The following is a 21,609-nucleotide window of genomic DNA, read 5'->3' on the forward strand; positions in this document are numbered from 1 at the left end:
TGACTCGTGCTGTCCAATCTATGGCGGACATCCGGACGTGGGACTGCCCAGCCACCTCTTCACCTTCGGACTCTTCTCCCCTGGCAGTGAAGGCTCCCCCTGTATGCGAGGTCCCTGGGGAGCTGTCCATCCAGCTCCCCAGCTGCGGGTTGGCCACAGGGCCCAAGCTGGGCCCGCCAGATGATTTCCTCCTGGAATTCTGCACTGGAGAGGTAGTCCACTGGAGCCAGTGCATGGACGGACTCCCTGGCTTCCTGCTGCCAAGATGCCAGATGCTGGCTCTTTCCCTCCTTCCTGGAATCTGAATGTGTCGTTCTGCCTTTGAATCTGTGAGTCCCAGTATCCTTCCGATCGTCCTTGTTCTTGGTTTTTAATCCCAGTTGGAGAATTAGTTGGGACTCCTGGCTGAGTGAGTGCCAGAAACCCCTCTCAAACCAGCCTAATCCAAAAAGCCATTAGTTGGTTCCCTTAACTGGAAAATCGGCAGGGTGGGTCTGGCTTTAGTCACGCTGCCGTCCAGGGATTCAGCTGAAGTTGTCGGGTCTTTCTCTCTTTCTCTTTCCATCTTTTGACACTGGTTGTGTTGATTTTGTTCTTAAGGAAAACTGATCCTCAGCACCATCAGATCTTTCTGGTCTATGTAGTAGGTCCAGAGGAGAGCACATCTCTCCCAGGAGCTCGGGCAAGGCCTGGGGAAGACGGATGTGGCTTGGTAGAGTCCCATTTCTGTGTCTGTTATTGTGGACAGGGCGAGGTGTGGAGAACTCGGAGTGGCCAGGCCCGAGGCACATGCCATCCCTGGGCCAGGAAGCAGGGACAGCCTTACCTGAGATGCACAGATTACTATGGAATGACGTGTTGGCTCTGCAAAGGAAATGGTGCCAAACACCTGCTCCCCCCGCAAAAAACAAGATCACTCTAGTTACAAGCAAAGGGGCCCTTCCGAGACCAGTTGCACTGAATCCACTCTGAATGGCGGAGATTCTGAGGTATAGTGAGCCCAAGGAGGGATTGGCATAGTCAAAGAACTTCCAGAAAAGACATCCGTGGGATGAGGATAGCATGCCTGGAAAAAAAGGATCGTCTTCCAGGCACGCTAAGGATGGCTTCAGGCCCCACTGGGGATCTTGAGAAGGCCCACTTTCCAGCTCTGCGGGATTTCCAATGGGGAAGTGATGGGAGAGATAATCCAAAAAGAACAGCACGTCCAGATCGTGGCCATCCAGAAGTGATCGGAAAGGAGGTAAGAGAAACTTGCAGAAATGAAGGAGCCAAAATCCATCCCCTGAGACTCTACTGGTTGGTACTGTCAGCCTCCCCAGAATCGCTTCACAGATATTTTATTTTCCTCCTCTCCAAACCCACTTCTCAGGACAACTCAGACAATAGCGTGGAAAACAAAGCTGGCCATGGTGCCTGGAAGCCGGGACACTCACCTGTGACCAGTGAGGAAGCCAGGCTCTTGCAGGTGGCACAGCACTGAGGTGGGTTCTCTAGGCCCCTGACGAAGGCCCCAAAGGCTGAGCCCCGCTTCCCCCAGCGGTGACCTGCCCATCAGTGGCTTCTGAACTGGTCTTTCCCCTTCCCTGTCTGGCCTCCCCACCCCCTAACGCGTGTCCAGGGGCCCCCTTCCTGAGATTTGCTCTGTGAGGGAGAGACTCTGTGCCTGTCTGGCTCTCTGCTGGTACCAGTGAGGACACCAGCCCAATCCGTCGGCAGAGTCTGAGGAGAAACACCCAGGAGGACTAGACGTCCCGCAGGGTTGCAGACTCTCTCATGCTCTTCCCAGTGGTCCCTCCAAGTCCTTACCATCTTCCTTCTGCTTGAAGGACGTGAATACCAGTTACTCTTGAGGGAATTTCTGCTTCAAGGGCTAGATTTTGACACCCTGCTTTCTGCAAGATTCTCTTACCTCCCTTCCGGTAGCTTCAAGATGACCACGATCTGGACGTGCTGAGCATCTCACCACCATTCACTCAGTGCCTGTAGTAGATGCTCAATAAATTTGATTTGCATGATGAATGCATTAAGATGCCTCAGCCTCACCCTCTGAGAATCAAGGCTTCATGTTCTATGATCTGATATGGACAGGCTGATTTACATGGCAGGGAACTTTATGAAGAGAAAGAGAGAAAGAAAATGACCTGCCCACGGGCACAGAGTCAGTAGCTGATGAGAACTCCTACCACCCGTAAGGATATTTTTATTTGAAGAGAAGATGAGGGTAAAGGGGATCAAATACATGGTGATGGAAGGAGAACTGACTCTGGGTGGTGAACACACAACGTGATATATAGATGACGTATTACAGAATTGTACACCTGAAACCTATGTAACTTTACTAACCAGGGTCACCCCAATAAACTTTAAAAAAAAGAAAAAAAGAAAGGAAAGAAACCCAATCCAACCAGGTTAGCAAAGAGGATGTTAATGACAAAGACATCCGGTGTCTGTGGCAGTCAGGGCGGCTGTGCCAGGCACTGGAGGGATGGCGTGGACCCTCCGTTGCTGCATCTGCACCCGTCTCCTCTCTGCCAGCCAGCACTGTCCACTCCTCCACCCACAGAAGGAAGGAAGGCCATGTCCAGGACACAAGTGTGCATGTCTCTCCCGTGAGGACACCGGCCCAGGCTACACATCCAGAGGTTCTGATGGCACCAGCTCGGGCCAGGGGACCCAGGACCAGTCCATGGGGTCAGAGGGGTGGACACTGACAGCACAAGCATGGCTTCCCAGGCATGGGGAGCAGGTGTTAAAGGGTCCCTTGGATCTACTACCCCTCCCTCCCTCAATTCTGTTTTCTTCCCCTCATCGTGGTCTTTTGCCATAGCTACACGCCACTCATCATGCACACTGGATAACCTTGCCTTTTCTTTTTTAAGAAACTCACTTTTTAAACTTTCCTCTGGCCCTTCTTTAGGTTGTAGAATCTGTGAAGCCACAGGTTTGAGTTGTTAGAAATGTGCTTCTAATGTAAAATTACCTATGCAAGCGACATTGGAACCCGAGACAAAGGAAAACTCAGTAATATTGATCCTGCCGTCATTTACAATTTTGATATTTTGTTAATCGTGCATGCTTCCGCATTTCGATTTTTAAATGTTGCAATCAAGTAGTATTTATCTTGATGGCTGTGGTTTGTTTGGTGCCGCCTTCAATTTTGTATCCAAGGCCAATGCCTCCTGCCTCCCCTAGCAACCCTGCCCCTGTATAATCATGTGAATAAAGGTTTAAAATAGTCATGTCTGTGTCACCTCATCTCTCCTAGGCCCTGAACTGTGGGAAACGCTCATTTAACCTGCTAACATAGAATACTGATACAGATGAGCTTTTGCAAGTCCACTGGCCCAAATCCCAGCTGAAGAAACTGAGGCCTGGAGAGGTTGAGTGACTGGCCCAAGGCCCCCCGGCTATTTGAGGGCCAACTTAGCACTGGAGCCCAGGTCCGCAGGGAGCTCCCTTCCACCTGGCTAGTTAGCTACTTGATAAATTGGGGAGGAAAAAGAAAGTCAGGGCTATGGCCTCAGCCTTCTGCTGGCTTTGTTTTATTTCTGGAGGAGCGAAACAGCTCTGGCCGAGGAGGGAATCATAAATTCCGCTGGGAAGGAGCCTGGAACTCCTGAGCCAGGGCCAGGGCTGCCCCTGGGGAGCGTGAGGCTAGCCGGGGAGAAATATCAGCGAGTGCCCCTTCCGCCTCCCCTGTCTGCGCCCTGCATTTTTAAGCAGTGACATCACAGTGCAGGGAGCAGAGACCACCCTTGAAAGGAAAAACAAGTCACCAAGAGAGCAGGGTGGTGGTGGAAGGGGAGGGGGCCTGCCCCTCCTTTGCCTTGGCAAACAAAATCAACTCGAGAATAAAAATAATCTCTAGTTATATAAGGGTGGCGCTTTTTAAGCCCATCCCTGGGTGCCGGGCCCTGAGCTGACAATGAAATGCATCCTCTCCTTTAAGCCCTACAGGGAAGGGGCTATTTTATTCCCATTTCACACATGAGGAGACTGAGGCTAAGAGGTAGTATCACCTGCCCAAAGTCTCTTTCTCAGCCAGGACTGAAACACAAGCTGCCAGAATTCACAGACCCCTTTCGGGCAGATGGGTGATAATGCCGCATCCTCTGCTTGCAGGAGGCCCCCCGCAACTGAGACAGAAGTCAAAGTTACGCTCCCCAAACCCCTGGCTCCGAGATTTCAAATACTCCATTCCTCCAACGGGGTGGAGGAATGCTCTTCTCTTTCCCCTTGCTCCCTTACCTCCTGCCCACCGTCAGGCTCCCAGACCCCCCTTCTTTCCTAGATTCTCTCTTTTACCAGATCATTTGAACTCTCCGGGTGGCTGGGTCTGTGCCCCAATCTTGCACCCCTCATGCCAGAGAGAAGTTGGCCCTGAGTGGATGAAACTCAAGATAGATCTGTCCACCCACATGTGAGATGCCTGCAGAATTATGTGCATTTTTTGGTGGGGAAAGGGGGGCTTAAATATTTCTGATGAGACTGAACCAGGGCTGGCTGGAACTGTTCTGTGAACAGGGCATCTACCCAGATGCTTGATCTCATGACTTATCAATTAACCATCAACAAGGAACCCACACTATTACTCAGCTAAGAAGTGCACCACTTCGAGAATGTATCCAATACTCCTTTCCAGAAGTGGGAGAAGAAGCCTTTCTACTGCGAAGCCCATTTCCTGCTCAGACCAGGTGGAAAATCTGCTAAACTCAAAAGGTCAAACCTAGTTTAATTTTATACCCCTTTGTTAAGAATGTACCCTTTAAAAAAAAAAAAACACTCATGTTTCTTTCCAACTTTTCAAAAGTTAATTCGTGTGGAAGAAAAAAAAAAGATTAGGATAAAATTTCAAATATTAAATTCAAATGCAGGATTAATGACTTTTATTTCTAACTAAGCCCAAGAGGTTGTCTGGAATTTAGGACATTTTTGGAGCAGTCCAGACCAGACATAACCAGATGCGGTTGTGTTTTGGACCAAGTCAGCACAAATTTCGTACCTTGAAAGACTATATCCGCGTCTGTCTTAATACAAACAGTCCCTCCTTTTCCAAAACACTCCATCCAAAATTAATTCAGAGCCATCGGCTTAAAGACAAAGACTAAACACTTTTTAAGTGTAAGTGAAAGTAGCTGACGCACGTAAACCTTTATTAAACACTCCCCATACACTCCCCTTTCTTCCCACCTCCCTTTTCACCCTCCTCAAATGCTCATACATACAGGCCAAAGGGAAAGGGGAAACATGAGTAATTTGAATGAAGAAAAAAATAGCCTTTCCATAATGTATGAGTATGATTTCTCTAGAATTGTTAAATACTGTGATAACATGTGTGGTGAAGAATCTCAAGTTCTGCTGACCCCCCAAAGTACTGAAAAATTTCACATGAGGACCCTAGCTCAGTAACTTTCCAGCCCAAAGTGGTTTGGATTACTTAGGACAAAGTCTGAACAGGAGTCTAGATGAGTTCTCCTTGTCCACGAATGAGCCTCATAAAATAGTATCCCACCATCCAAAGACATGGGCACAAACGGGATGGACATGGAACAGTGGGGACATGCCCTATGACAGAGAGTCAAGGACTACCCAAATGCAGAGTATGCACTGTGGATCTTGAACACCCCTTGAAAAAAGAACTCAATAGTCCAACATTTGGAAAATACTCCAAACTCTTAGATACTGGCCCGTGGGCCAAATCCGGCCCACTGCTTCTTTTTATAAATAAAATTTTATTGGAACAGGACCACACCCATTCATTTACGTAAAAATGTCTGTGGCTGCTTTCAGGCTAGGACAGCAGAGTTGAGTAGTGGCAAGAGAGACCAAGTGACCCACAGAGCTTAAAATATTTACTAGCTGGTCCTTTATAGATAAAGCATTCTGAGCTCTGCTCGAAGACCTTCTTAGAGATTCACCAATCATATCAGTGCACTAAAGATTCCAAGAAACCCTGCAGCAAGGAAATCCATTCCACTTTGTTTAGTATATTTCACAACCATATTTGTTTTTTAAAAATTTCCCTCCATGAGACATATATTAATTACTCTCTTAAGTCGTGCTCCATACACATTGGGAAATACTGAGAAAAGTGTGTGTATGTGTGTACGCTTGCATGTGTGAGGAAGAAGACATATTAGAACAATCACCACAGGGAAGTGCTGCATATCTGTTTTCAGACACTTCTGGTCTAACACTCAGTGGACACATCACATCTTCCAAGTGGTTCTTTAACCAAGTCTTGAGATGGATTTAACCATACCATATGCACACAACCAAATAAAATGGTTCAGTTGTTCAGAGGGAGAGAATAGTTTGATTTCAAATGACTTGATAGTTTCCAAAATGGACATCTCCTATTGTTAAAACAGAGGATAAGAAATAGATTCATGAAAATAAGATAGAAGCTCCCCGTGGTGAGGAGGAAGAAAGATAATGCAATGTTATGGCCTGAATTGGGTCCTCCCCAAATCCGTATGTTGAAGTCCTAACCCACAGTACCGCAGAACGTGACTATATTTGGACACAGGGTATTTAAAAGAGATAATTAAGTTAAAATGAGTTCACTAGGATGGATTCTAATCCAATATGACTGGTGTCCTTATAAGAAGAGGTAATTTGGACAAAGACACACACACACACACACACACACACACACACACACACGTGAAGACACAGGGACAGGATAGCCATGTACAAGCCAAGGAAAGAGGCCTCAGGAAAAAAACAACCCTGCTGACACCTTGATCTCAGACTTCCAGCTTCCAAGTCATGGGAATATAAATTTCTGTTGTTTAAGCCACCGAGGCCGTGGTACTTTGTTACTGTAGCTCAGGCAGTGTAACACAGCAAATAAGGTGTTTTAGCAGAGTGTTTATGAACAAATGCCTGATATTTCATAGCTACATTTTATGAAAAATTCTTCATAACTAATATTTAAGCATCCAGCCTACAGTTACGTCTGAGTTTCAGTCCAAAAGCAACCATGTCCTTATTAGCTGTGTGAGTTTGGGCAAGCTACTTACCCTCTCTGACTCTATGCTTCCTACCGGTAACGTGGAAACAACTTCTCACCTGTTCGCCTTTCCTACAGGTGTTTGTACAGATTGAGTGAGGTAATGGTCATTAAAACAGTTAGCAAAGAGGGGGCAATCAATGAACAGCAGTTCTCATGGCTACCGCATTTCTTCCATGCAAGGCAACGTCAATTGTGATCTATCATCCAGGTTACTAAGAGTTTTTAAGAGAGAAAAGAGACACTAGAATAGATGTACTCAATCAATGACAAGATGCATTCTGGTTGGAGAAACACTCCTATGTGAGGAGAAACAGAAATGTGTTTCTGGGCTTTGATAAAGGGTGGCATTCCTCTTCATTTTATATTTAGAGAGGCACACACCTCATTGGGATATAGAATAAAAATAACAAATTCTGGTACAGGGCTCTGGACCATGGACTTTTAACACTGAGCTCCCAAGTCTTGGGCTAGTATGTCACACAGCAACAAATAACTGCTTTAGAAGCTATTCCTATTGTGATTGCACTGCTCCATGACAGAAATTGCATAGAATCTATTTGTCTCATTATAATTAGAAGAGCTACAGACAACAAATCCAAGATGGCAGAGTAGATAAACACCAGGCCTGTTTCCTTCCGTGAACACATTAAAATCACAACTAAATTTCAGAACAATCAACCTGGAGAACCACCTGAAGTCTGTCCGAACACAAGTTTTATAACTAGTGACATAAAGAAGAAGCCACGTCGAGACTGGTAGGAAAAGTGGAGACACAAACCAGGCTGGTCCCAAACCTCCATGTGAAGGTTGAAAATAGGGAGGGTTACCTCAGCTTTGGAGGTTCTCCCAGAGGAGCAAAGGGTCCCAGCCCCACTCCAGGCTCCCCAGCCGGGAGTACTGGTGCCAGGAAGAGGAGCCCCCCACAACATCTGGCTGTGAAAAACAGTGAGGATTCGAACCATCCAGGTGGGATGGAAGGTTGTGGGAAACCAAGATGTCCTCATAAATGGCCACGTACGGACTCGCTCGCAGGCACTCACCTTGGGCTCCAGCGGCGAGGTAGTGACTCAGGTGGTGTCAGAGGCATATGGAGAGCACACTGAGACATGTGGCTTTGAGGCCAGGGCTGGAAGACAGTCGCCATTTTACCTATGTTGGAGTCCTTCTCTCGTACAGCCGGGCAGGCAGCTGCCATCTTTAATGTGTTGAGCCCACCCCTTACGCTTACGGACTAATCTGAATCTGATGGGTCTGGTGAACTCTGGGGCTCCGCCCTGCTGACTCACTAGGACCCCGCCCCACCCAACTCCCTCAATTCAGGAGGCTCTTTCTCAGAGAGCAGCCAGCCCCACCTGCATTGTGCTCTTTCTTGAAAAATTATCAGAGTCCATAGGCCCCAGGCAGGCAACGACTGGCTTCGGTGTGCTCCGAGATTTTTCCTGAGTAGCTTCAGACTCAGCACTGGCACCAAACCAGAATCTACATTAACTAGTGAATCCAACTCTTCCCACTCTAATGATTCCCTGAGACCCTACCTCACCCAACTCACATACCACGTGAGGCTTTGTCAGAGGCTGAACTTTAAGGGACCTGGCAGATGGCAGCAGGCCTCAGGGTGTTCTGGATTTTTGCAGAGCTACCCCAGGCCCGGTAGTGGTTGCAGACATCCTCTGTGCACAGCGTGGTCTCTCCCGCATACCTCCAGGTTTAACACAAGCAGCAAAAAGCCATGGATCACTTTTTAGCTCCTACCAAGTGGTCCCTGGCTGGTCACAGGCAATGGGTGACCTCGGCCTGCACTAGAGCCCTCCCAAGAGCTAGACACCCCAGAACCAATAAACCTGGAGGTTGGTTTCAGGTCACAGCAGAGCGCCACCAAATTAGCCCCGCATGCAGCACACCCAAAGGGTGGTCTCAACAGATACCAGAGTCCACTAGGTGAATCCCACTCACTGGGGTAATTATCCAGCAAAGCAGCCAGTAAGCTGTGGACATGGCCTAAGCCTACAGCCAATCAGCCTGAGGGTCAATTCTACCCACTGACATGCCAATAGCAATCAAGGCTCAACTATAACAGGAGGGCACACACAAGGGACACTCCTGGAGCACCCAGAGCAGGTGACCAGGGAGACTGTGCCAGGGCCCCACAGGGCACCTACTACATATGGCCACCCAGCTAAGACTGGGAGACATAGCAGACCTACCTCACACATAGAAACAGACACAGGGAGGCAGCTAAAATGAGGAAACAAAGAAATCTCTCCCACATAAAGGAACAGGAGAAAACTCCAGAAAAAGAACTAAATGGAGGCAAGCATCCTACCAGATACAGAGTTCAAAACAATGGTTTAAGGATGCTCAAGGAACTCAGAACTTCAACCAAGAGACAGCAAGCATAAAAAAAGGGACATAGATACCATAAAAAAGAACCAGTCAAAAGTAAAGAATACAATAACTGAAATAAAAAAATGCACTAGAAGGAATCACCAGCAGACTAGATGAAACAGAGGACCAAATCAGTGATTTGGAAGATAAGGTAGCAGAAAACACCCAGTTGGAAGAGCAAAAAGAAAAAGAATCCAAATAATGAGGATAGTTTAAGAGACCTCTGGGACAATATCAAGCATAACAACATTCACATCATAGGGGTACCAGAAGAGAGAAAGCAAGGGATTGAGAACTATGAGAAGAAATAATAACTGAAAACTTTCCTAACCTGGCAAAGGAAATAGACATATAAGCCCAGAAAGAATAGAGAGTCCCAAACAAAATGAACCTAAACAGGCCCACACCAAGATACATTATAATTAAAATGGCAAAGAAAGGCAACTAGAAACTTACAAGAGAGATCCCATAAGATTGTCAGCTAATTTCTCAACAGAAACTTTGCAGGCCAGAAGGGATTGACAGGAAATATTCATGATGAAAAGCAAGGACCTACAATCAAGGGTATTCTACCCAGCAAGGCTGTCATTTAGAATCAAAGGACAGATAAAGAGCTTCCGAGACAAGAAAAAGCCAAAGGAGCTCATCACCACCAAATCATTATTACAAGGAATGTTAGAGGGATTTCTTTAAGACAGGGAGGGAAAAAAGATCAAAATTATGAATAATAAAATAGCAATAGCTACATATCTATCAACAATTACTTTTTTTTTTCCTGTGGCTAAGAAAAGTGTTTTATTTTTTTATTTTACTTATTTTTTTTTTGGATTGTTCTTTTTTTAACAATTACTTTTGATGTAAATGGATTAAATGCTCTAATCAAAAGACATAGGAGGGCTGAATAGACAAGAAAACAAAACCCTTACATATGCTGCCTACAAGAGACTCACTTTAGATTGAAACACATACACACAGAGATACGAAGAGATGGGAAAAAAATGTTTCATGAAAATAGAAACAAAACAAAAAGCCAGGGTAGCAATACACATACCAGACAAAACAGATTTTAAAACAAAGGCTATAACAAGAGACAAGGAAGGACCCAGTAATCCCATATCTGGGTATTTATCTGAAGAAACCCAAAACGCTACTTTGAGGGGACATGTGCATCTATACCTTCATTGCAGCATTGTTTATAACGGTCAAGATGTGGAGGCAGCCTGGGTGTCCATCGATGAAAGAATGGATAAAGAGGAGGTGGTACATGTATACAATGGAATATTGCTCGGCCATGGAAGGGAATGGGTTCTTGCCATCTGCGGCAGCACAGATGGACCTGGAGAGTATTGTGCTGAGTGGAGTGTCAGACAGAGAAAGACAGATGCAATGTAATTTCACTTATATGTGGAATCTAAAGAACAAAATAAACAAAACAAATCAGAAACAAACTCATAGATACAGAGAACATTTTGATGGTTGCCAGATGGGAGGGGGTTTGGAGGTGAATGAAAAAGGAAAAGGGATTAAGAAGTACAAATTGGTTGTTACAAAGTAGTTAAGGGGATGTGGGGTATAGCAGAAGGAGTATAGTCAATAATATTGTAATACCTATCTATGGTGTCAGATGGGTACTAGATTTGTTGGGGTGACAGATGGGAGGGGTTGGGGGCAGGGTGAAAAAGGTGAGGGGATTAAGAAATACAAACTGAGAGTTACAAAATAGTCATGGGGATGTAAAGTACAGCACAGGCAATATAGTCAATAATATGGTAATAACTATGTATGCTACCAGGTGGGTACTGGACTAGTCAGGGGGACCACTTCTTAAATTATATAAATGTCTAACCAGTATGCTGTACCCTTGAAATTAGTATAAAATAATATTGAATGTCAACTGTAACTGGAAAATTAAAAAGGGGCGGGGGAAGTACAGGGAATAAGAGGTCCCAATGTCCAGGTATAGAACAAATCAATCATGGGGATGTCATGTACAGCATGGGGAATATAGTCAATAATATTGTGATAGCGTGGTACAGTGTCAGATGGGTGCTGGACTTATCATGGTGATCACTTCTTTACATCTATGAATGTTGAACAACTACAGTATATACCTGAAACTCATATAATATTGTATGTTAGCCATCTTTTGAATAAGAATCTTTAAAAAAAAAAAAAAAAAAGGAGCTATAGACACAAGGACAGCAAAAGCTCTACTCCAAGCACAAACTGGGAGCTATCCTCAGGACTAGACAAGCAAAAGTCGCGTCTTACTTCTTTACTCATTTATTGATTAACCATTTAACAAATATAAATGAAGTACCCACATGTGAACGGGCAAGTGGTGCAACAATAGGCCGGGCAGCTTCAGCCCCTGCCGTCCAGGAGCTTACAAATCACAAATGTGTCCAGTGCTGTGAAAAAAAAGTGTGCCTGGTATCGTGGGGCATAAAACAGGGTGACCAAACCGCATGCTGCGGGGGCAGAGAAGACATCTCTGAGGGAGGGGCATTTAGCAAAGATCCGAAGGATGGGCAGTAAAAGCAAGGGAGATGCGGGGGGAAGAGTGTGCCAAGCAGATGGAACAGCCTATGCAAAGGCCCTGAGGCAGGAGAGTGCAGTCTGGATGGGAGGGACTAAAAAGAGTCCCCTGTAGTTAGTGACCTGGGGGAGAGGGGGTTTGAGATGTGGCCGGAGAAGTAAACACCTCTCCCTGCCCCCTTCTTAGGTCCCAGTCTTATTTTTAGTGGACTAGCAACAAAACTGAAATACACAGACTCTGGATGGAGACTGACCAAGTGAAATTCTAGCTCTGGACACTTACCAGCTGTGTGACCTTGGGCAAACCACTAAACCCCTCCGAAGCTCATTTCCTCATTTGCAAAATGGGGACGATTAAAGGACCCACCTCACAGTGCTGTTGTTAGGATCTCAAGAGTCACTCTCTATTAGGCTGTTAGAACAGGCACAGACGAAGTGCGATGTGTTTCTTATTACTATTATTTCAGGAAGCTGCTAGGAAAATTTCCTCGGGTAATATATATACAGCACCCGGCAAAGAACGGAGCTCCAAGAGTGAGCAGGAGTGTCATATTTATTACAGGCTCACGTGTCCCCGGCTACCTGGATCGAATTGATTCCTGAGTTTAGACAATGAGGGTGTGGACAGTGGCTCACGATCGTTGGGTGATTCTTTTTCTCAGGAAGTCCTCTCCTCCAGCCTGGTTTCTCTGACCGGCCTCGCTCAGAGGATAAAGAAGCAGCCGTTCTTCTAGATGGGCCAGTGAGGTGCCAAGCACCAAGACACCCACCCGTCGGGGCCCTTTCCGGTCCTGGGTGATGGAGGAAGAGGCAGGCCCGTTCCTCCCCACGCAGCTCAGCCAGCTGTGGGCTGGGCAGCCTGCCCATTTGGATGACACACTCCCCCGGGACCTGTGAGGCTACACAGGCTCTCAGAGCAGGAGAAATGGGCCTGGGTTCTGCCGGGTGCAACATTCCCACAGGCGCCGCTGGCAGGACAGCCAGTGAGATGGAGGCCAGGGGCCTCTGGCGTCAGGCCAGGCCGAGGAGGGGAAGCCTGCGACATGCCCGTTTGCTCCTCTGCCTCGAGGTCACAAGAGCTGGAACCAGCCAGCCTGCTTCGAGCCATAGGCCCTCAATCTGTCATGATGCCCCAGGAAAAAATACAGTGAAATACTAGTTTTTCATCCCATTTATTACCCTAACCAAACGTCACCTGGAAGCACCGTTGGCACCGAGTGGCAAGACGCAGCCCACAGATAGTATGGGGACACCCACGTGCCCCAGGCTTGCCCAAGGTATGAGAGCATTCACTGGCCACAGCGGCCCAGGCCTTCACAGGGTGAGATGACAGGGATGGGCGAAGAGGGTCCAAGGGGCAAAGCTGACATCCTGACAACTTTATGGCCTGTACCCGCTCCCATAAAAATTGCCTTTGCAATGATGTCAAGGGGTCTCCTCGGCAGACGTCACTGTGCTGGGCGGGGCCACCTGCCTTGGAACCCAGAACCAGAAGTCAGCTGCTTCCGCATACAAGGGGTTGTGACCCTTGGGCTGGATTGGGGGGTTGGGGAGACTGTCCAAAAGCCATGGCCCCCTTCCCCACACCAGGCAGTGCACAGCCACTGGACAGATTCCACCATTAAAGAGTAATGTCTCTGGATACTGCTGCACTTAGATCCCGGATGGACACCCAAAGGTCCTGGGAGTGGACAACTGATTATCAGCCACTGACCTCTTGGTGTCCGAGGGGTCCTGCCACTTCCTGGGTCCTTTCTGTGCCAGGATATAACTGTTAAAGCAGCTCCACCAAGTAAGATGTACAGGGCCCATGCTCAGTGAGACCGCATTTGGTTCAGTGCTCTTTTATAGCCAACTTGAAATTCTTCATGATGTTAGAACCCGGGGTTCCTGTTTTCACCTCATACTGGGCCGCACACATTAGGTAGCCGGTGCTGCCCACACCTCCGCCTACCTGGTCCTGTGCCATTGCTGACCCTGCTCAGACTCACCGACCTCCTTTCAGCCACTATCTCCTGAAATCCTCAAAACCACCCCAGGTTTGGGGGGACTACTTTTGATCCCCATTACACAAATATGGAAACTGGGATAGTAAATGGCTTTGGTACGCCCACACCACAAGTAAGGAGCAGACCCAGGACCCAGCGCAAGCTTTGCTAAACCTGGAACCCGCATTCTAAGCCCCATATCTCTTCTCCCACAAATGGGAGGGGCACCGAGCGGGGATCGCAGGCCAGCTTAGTGTAGCTGGGAGAGGCCTCGTGGGGAAGGGAGGAATTGGGTCATTACCAAGTGGGGAGCCTTCGGGGCAGGAAGCTGAGAAAAACATGGGTGCTGTCACAGCCCATGGCTCTGTAAGTGGGGGATCCTCTGGGACCCGCCTCTCATCTGGCCTCCTCATCCACTTATTCTCCCTGAAGATCTGCTCCAGGAGGTCACATGCCATGGTCCTGGGATAACACCCGCACCCAGGAGCCTCTCACATCAGAAGGGGTTGGCCTCCCAAGAGCAAGGAAACTGGGAGCTCCCAGTACCAGAGGAGAGGGATGAGTCCCAGTGCTCCCAGTCTGTGCGACCCCAGTGATGCTACGAGTCCCTCCTTTAGAATGAAGACCAACCTGAGTCCATCCTGTCCATGGTGGGGTAGGATCAGCAACATCACCAAGAACCTGAGGAAACAGGTCTCATGCAGAAGGAGGTGGGGCCATAAGCAAAAGCCAAAGGAACTCAGGAGGGTCAGTCCAGAGAAGCGACAGCTCTGGGAAAATCCTAACAACACTCCAGCCCCGGGAAGGTGCAGACAGTGAATACCAGGCCCAAGCTTCCTGGTTAAGATGCTACAGTGGCCAGCAACAGAAATCCCGACTGAAACTGGCCTAAGCCAAAAGGAACTGCATCCCGGGATAGACCCGTGTTCAGGAAGGGATACTGATGGAGGGCTCTGTGCTGCCCTTCACGACTCAGGCTTTCCATCCTTCTACTTTCTACTCAGCTGTGCACGGTGCCCGCCTCCTGCTCTCAATGGGTGCAAATTCCCCCAGGCACCTACTGGCAGGACGGCTGTAAAAAGGGGGAGAAGGGAGTGGAGTGAGTGTCTCTCCTGACCTGTACCAGCCTCAGCATCGACAGGAACTCTGGTAAGAAGCTCAGGGCCCTGGCTCTGCCATTTACTAGCCTTGTGACCTTAGGTTAGTCCTGCAACCTCTCATCAGCTTCCCGTGGCTCCGAGGAAAACAGCAGTGTATCATGACCTAGAAGGCTGTATCAGATCAGAGTATTATTCCCATGTAACTGAAGCTCAGCTGGGCTGAATTAAGTCAAAACAACAACTTAAGAGGACTGTGCTGGCTCGCATTAGGACCGGAGAGAAGGATTAGGTCTGAATGGCCAGGAGTAATTCCCAAGGCCATGCCAAAGAGCGGGCACAGTGGGGGTTTCCTGGCCACTGCCTGGCTCCCCACCATTAAAGCTTGACTGGGTCACAGAGGCTTCAGCTGCCCTAAACAAAAACCAAAATATCAGTGGCTAAACAAGATGTCTGCAGAATTTATTTTCCTCACATAAACATCTGAGTTCTGCTCTCTAAAGTCACTGGGTTCTTTCCTCTCCTGTAAGTTGTGGGGTCCCTCACTTGGGCTGTGATAATTCACCACCATGCCTGGGAGGACACGAAATGGGGGAAGAGGAGGCCCTGCCTTCCCCTTGATGGGCACACGTGTCCCTTCTCACATTAGCCAGGGCTTGTCACATACACTTCTCAGCTGCAATGGAGGCGGGGGAAAGCCGTCTTTATTCCGAATTGCAATGGGCCTACTTAAACATTCTATTACTATGGAAGAGGGGGGACAATAAGCAGGGTCTACCTCTGTCTCTGCACCCCAGCTGTCCTACCAGCACCTCCTTTCATTTCTCTGACAGCACAAGCTCTGCACACAGGCTGTTCCTTCTGCCTGGACACTGTTCCTCTTCTCTGCCTAGTGAACTCCTACATCTCCCTCAGATCCCAGCTCGGGCCTCATTTGGTCTCCATCAGGACTCCTGCCACATGTTCTCCTTGCCCTAGTCTTGCTGGTTCTAGCACCTTCCAGATTTGGGATTATCCTCCTGGGAGATCATCTGACTGATGGCTGCCTCCCTCAGGGGATGGAGAATTTCCCAAGGGTGGGAACCTTGCTTTGTTTCCTGTTAGGTGCTAGTGCCCAATCCAGGGCTATCACTATTGGCTGAAAGGACTGAATAAATAAATGCACTTTCCTGAGCTCCAGGTCCACGCCTGCGAATGGACACCGCTCAGAGTTATTATAAGAAAAACAACTACGATTGTAACAAGAGCCTCATGACTAAGTGGCAGGCACTGGCGCCTGTTTTAAGGTGTTTGCTCCTCCTAGCAGCCCTTTAAAGTAGGTTATCCCTATTTTATAGAAGAGGAAACTGAGGCACAGAAAGTTATCCGTTAACTGGCAAGCGGGTATTGAACCCCAGGGTTCTGACACATAGGAGGGGCTCAGGCAGCTCCCTTTCTGAGTGAATTCCCCACACACTGCAGACCAACTGATGGAGTGAATGGCTGTGGAGGGGCCACACCCACCTCTGTTCTCATCCCCAGCCCCTTCTGGGAGCTCCTGCCAGCCTGACACAAAGTCCTTCTGTAGCAGGTCCCCAAGGCCCCAGCCACCCAGAGAGCCACGCTTCCATGTAACCAGCATCTCTGCTGTGGCCGCGTCCTCTGCAGCAGCTCCCCGAGGCAGGCTGCTGGGTGACACATGCCTGCCCCCTCCAGGGCCACAGGCCAGAAAACCGGCAGGCACGTGCTCCACGGGTGAGGACAGAGAGGCATCCAGCCCTGCTAGGCCACGAGGATGTCCAGGAAATGCTAAAACATGCCTGGGGTGACTTAGCCAATGTTTACATCACTCTTACATGTAAAAGGAAAAAACCAAAACGATGTTTTTACTACAAAAAGCATGTGAATTCTTACAGCAGGGGAACAGGCACTCCATGGAAGACAGAAAGACAGGAGGACTGCCCAAAACCCCGTCCGCACTCGCTCTGTGCACATGTCTGCCCAGGTGCCCGGTTCTCCACAGCTCATTCTCTCCAGCGCAAACCACGTGGCCACAACATCTCAGATTCCGTGTGTGCAGGCCTCCATGACTTCCGGATGCTGGTGTCACGGTTTACATGTGAACAGAACAGGTCGGCTGTCATGACCCCCCTCGTGGGGATGATGTGTGTGTGGTGAGGGCCTGTGGCGGTGAATGCCTTAGACAAAGGGCGCCCTGTCCCCTCCCACTAAAATGTGCTGAAGTCCCCTCTGTGTCCTGGGGGAAATTCAGAGCCGGCTCAGACTCAGTTTCTGTCTCCCATTCCTACCCCCACCCTCAACATCTTACCACCCAGGGGTAAATAGACAAGATATTTATTTTGTTACTAACAAACATTTTTCTAGCACTCTCCATGCACCAGGCATTGTTCTCAGGGGTTTACTAACATTAACCCGGTTAAGAACAAGCTCAGAGGTAGGTACTTTTATTCTCCCCATTCTACAGATGAGGAAACTGAGGCCCAGAGAGGTCAAGTGACTTGCCTAAAATCACACAGCAAGTAAGTGGTAGAGTCCGGATTCAAACCCTGGCATTTGGGCTCCAGAGCCTGTGCTGACAGTTGCATAAACACAAGCTAATTGACCGTGGATGTGAGGACCACATTGGAGCAGCCTCACCTGGAGAAATATGGAAAGATGGGAGGTGACACATGGGACATAAGCTCCTGCTAAAACACTACTTTAGAAAAAAAAAAAAAAAAAGGAATCCAGCAAGAAAAATTAGATATAAAGCAGTGGTTCTGAACCCTCGCTATAGGTGAAAATCACATGGGGTAACTTGAAAAATGCTACCCATGTTCTAACTCCCTTCATCTGGGGTGGGGCCCAGGAATCCGTATTTACTAAGACTTCCTAGGTGATTCCACTGTGCAGCCAGGTTTGAGAACCCCAACTCTAGGAAACAGGATCTCTCCACATATCCTAGCTGCATGACCCTGGGCTATTTGCTTAGCCTCTCCAGGCCTCAGTTTCCACATCTCTGAAATGGGCATGCCGTTGCTTTGGTGAGTACGAGAAGCCACATGTGTTGTGCATGGCTTGCAGGGGTCAGTACAGACTATCAGCCCTGACATTGTCAGCCCTTAGGATAAAGCACACGCACTGCTCTCAGCACACAAAAGATCAGTGGATTAGTTTGCTCGGGCTGCCATGACAAAGCACCACAGACATTGATTTTCTCACAGATCTACAAGCTGGAAGTTGGCGATCAAGGGGTGGGCGGGGTTGATTTCTCGGGGGGCCTTTCTCCTTGGCTTGTAGATGGCTGTCTTTTCTCTGTGTGCTCATATGGTCTTCCCTCTGTGCTTGTCTCTGTCCGACCTAATCTCTTATACGGACACCAGTTGAATTGGATCAGGGCCCACCCTAATGACCTCATTTTTACTTAATTGCCTCCTTAAAGGCCCCATCGGCAAGTACAGTCACATTTTGAGGTGCTGGGGGTTAGGACTCCAACACGTCAACTTTCGGAGACACAACTCAACCCAGAAGGATCAGTAAATGCAGACAGCACTGTTTTGAAGTGCTTTCTTGGGTGTCATGTCCCCTAAACAAGACAGGGTGAGGTGGGTGGTGTCCGTTTAGTTCGGGAGCTTCTGACATTCTCGACAGTGGGCTGCTGATCGGGGCGTCCCCCTCGCCTGCCACCCCTGGCCCTGCCAGCCCTGCGAGGGTTAATCTGAGGTCTCTGGAGCTGGGTAGATTTACTGCCCCCAGACCTTTATCATCTCACCCTGACGGGGAGGGCTCACATTTCCCACTTAATTACTTGTCCGGCAATCAGAAGAGATAGCCAGTTCTGTGTTCAGTTGGCTGCAGCTGTGAACTGTTTATTTACTTTTCCTCAGCCTGGGAATGGCTGTAATTTAAAGGTTCAGATCTTAGCTACCCTGCCTGGTGCAAACCCTGCTTAAACACTTCCATATTGCTCAGGAGGAATGCCGCTGGACGTTGCCCCACCTCCCTTGCCGGGACGGGACGGGGAGCGCTGGGAAAGCAGGTGTTCCTGGTTATTTATCAAGGCTGCAGGGCCCGGTGAGAGAGATGGCTGCCTGTCTCAACTCTGCAGTCCACCCAAAAAATTCAGGACAGAACCTACAGCCCTAACAGGAGTGAAGACCGCGAGCTGCTGGGATGCGACGGTCCCAAACCACCCCCTTGCAAACAAAAAAAAAGTTGTCCCTGCCACAGTTCAAGCCACAGCTCTCACTAATTCCTGCGCCAAATGGTGTAATTACCACTTAAGTTGTCAAATGGCATCCAGATGGTCTTACCTTTCACACCAGCGGTTTAATAAGCTTTTAGGCGTGACCTTTGCAGCTTGTCCTCCACCTGAGCAACCCTCTGGTTTGTGAAATCTGAGCCCACAATTAGATCTGATAATGAGTGCCCAGGCGACCAGCCTTGAACTCTGTAAGCTCGCTTCAAGGGGTGCCCAGGGAGTCACCCCACGCCACTGACAAATGGCATGCGTCGCACCACAAACGGAGGGGCCCCCTGTGCACAGGCCCCGCAGAGGCCTGCCTGGGGAGATCACAGAGACCCAAGAGGGCACTTGGGGGGGCCAGGCAGCTCCAGGCAGGCTGGTGCAAGAGCCAAATTCCGGCAAACCAGAGGTTCACACCCAACCGTGTTCTCAGGCCCACCTGCCCCCGGGCAGCTCACCAGGAAGAACTATTGCTAATACTGTCACCCCCAGTCACACCAACAGGTGTGCTCCCAACATGGGAACCACACTGCTGCCACAGAGCTTCCTGGGACCCTCTACCAATTCACCCCTTTGAATACGCTTGAGCTGGAGCAACTCCCCAGTGAGGCTTTCGGTACAGGATGGAATGATTTTGCACTGCAAAGGATCGTACTCCACTGTCGGGTGTGAAAAGTCAAATTATTCTTTCCCAACGTGGGGCGAATTCCACCGATAGTTTGGGGAACTCACATGCATGTACCAGGCACCATTCCTAGGACTTCACGTGTCTTGACTTATTTAATCCTCACAACAGCCTCGGTACTGTTTTTATCCACATTTGTAGATTAGAAAACTGGCACAGAGAGGTAAACTAACCTGCCCAAGGTCACACAGCCAGCAAGTGGCAGGCATTGGGATTTGAACCCAGACAACAAGAAGCAGACATTAAGAATATGTACATCTATGATGCCACTTAGGTAAACAAATAATAATTTAACTAAAAATTTATTGCTGCACATGTAGGATAACATGTCATATATATTGGACAAAGTTTAAGGGTTTGTGCAAGGGTTTGGGTGATGCCATATATTCTGAGAAGAGCCCTACACACTGATATTCTCAGTGTCTTGTCAAACTGAAGAAAAGGGGGAGATACAAAGAGAAGAACAAACCAGAAGCCTTCTCTGTGATGGGATGGAACAGAGGGTGATGGAGGAGGGACCAGACAGTTGAGCTCTGGCCAGGGAGAGAAGTTTCCATGGGAGAATTTTGTCCCCAGTTACAGCCACACACAGACCAGAGAACTAGGGGAGGCTAAGACCCAATAGGGACACTGGCAAAATGGCTTTGTTCCGACTCCTTCATTATATTTGACTCCTTTAAGGGTGTCAGTATCTCCTATTCTTGCCCCTTCAGGGATCCTGGGTTTTAATGGCCTCATTTCATGTTGTCATTGAAAGCCTACTCTTAAGATTGTTTTGTCATTCTTACTAAAGTGTGAATGACTGACATTTAGGAAGAGGAGATTGCATTTCAGTTTATCACCTTAAGGTCAACTTGGCTTTTCAAACAAAGAGACCATGAGAAGAGTAGCGATAAAGAGGATGATGGGTGTGTGGGGGGGGAATCATCGTTTTTTGCTAAAATGATGGGAGGAACACAATGGTTTTGAAAAATATCTGTCTATAATATGGAAGGCAAAGCAAAAAAACATGTGGACTTTTAATGTAAAGAGATGCCCAAAAGGTCATGTTTGGGCAGGTTTTCCTCTTGGTCCACACTCCTGGGAAGGGAAGACTACTCTGTTGATTCTGTGATAGAAAATCTTCAGGAAAAGGCCTTAAGTGTCCAAGTGGTTCATTCTGATAGTGAGATCCTCCAGCAGGTGATGAATTTATTGAAGCATGAGTTGGGGGTACCTAGTGACATTTCTAGAATGCAGAAGCCACCTGTATTAGATGCTTGCAAAAAGCCAACCTGTCTTAGCGCCTTTCCAGCCCAGCAGGGGTTCACTGTAGTGAGACCAATGGCGGATCCATCTTACACCACCCAGGGTGTATTATATATATGTGTGTGTGTGGTGTATGCACACGTGTGCATGTGTGTTGGTATGCATAAGTGTGTATGCGAATGGATGTGTGCATGAGCAAAACTGTATTTGTGTTTGCATATGTATGTGTGGTGCGTTTATATATGTAAATGTGCACATGTGAATAAATGTGTGTACGTGTGTGGGTGTGTGTGTGTGTGTTCCTCTCCCTACCCCCAAAAAACGTCTCTGGAAGACAGCATGAGGCCATGTGTTCAGCCACCGTATTTCAGGTTGTATTGCGTCCCTGCTTTGGGAAAACATAAGCCAATAAATGTAAAATC

General features: G+C 48.2%; 1 long non-coding RNA gene across 2 annotated transcripts in view; it reads right to left on the reverse strand.

Annotated features, from left to right (window-relative positions):
- The window catches only part of LOC117034369 (uncharacterized), a 127,424-nt gene that overhangs the window by 87,191 nt on the left and 18,624 nt on the right, over window positions 1–21,609 (reverse strand). The gene's annotated exons all lie outside the window — the stretch shown is intronic.

Source organism: Rhinolophus ferrumequinum, chromosome 15 (genome assembly GCF_004115265.2).
Source record: "Rhinolophus ferrumequinum isolate MPI-CBG mRhiFer1 chromosome 15, mRhiFer1_v1.p, whole genome shotgun sequence".
Classification (NCBI taxonomy): domain Eukaryota; kingdom Metazoa; phylum Chordata; class Mammalia; order Chiroptera; family Rhinolophidae; genus Rhinolophus; species Rhinolophus ferrumequinum.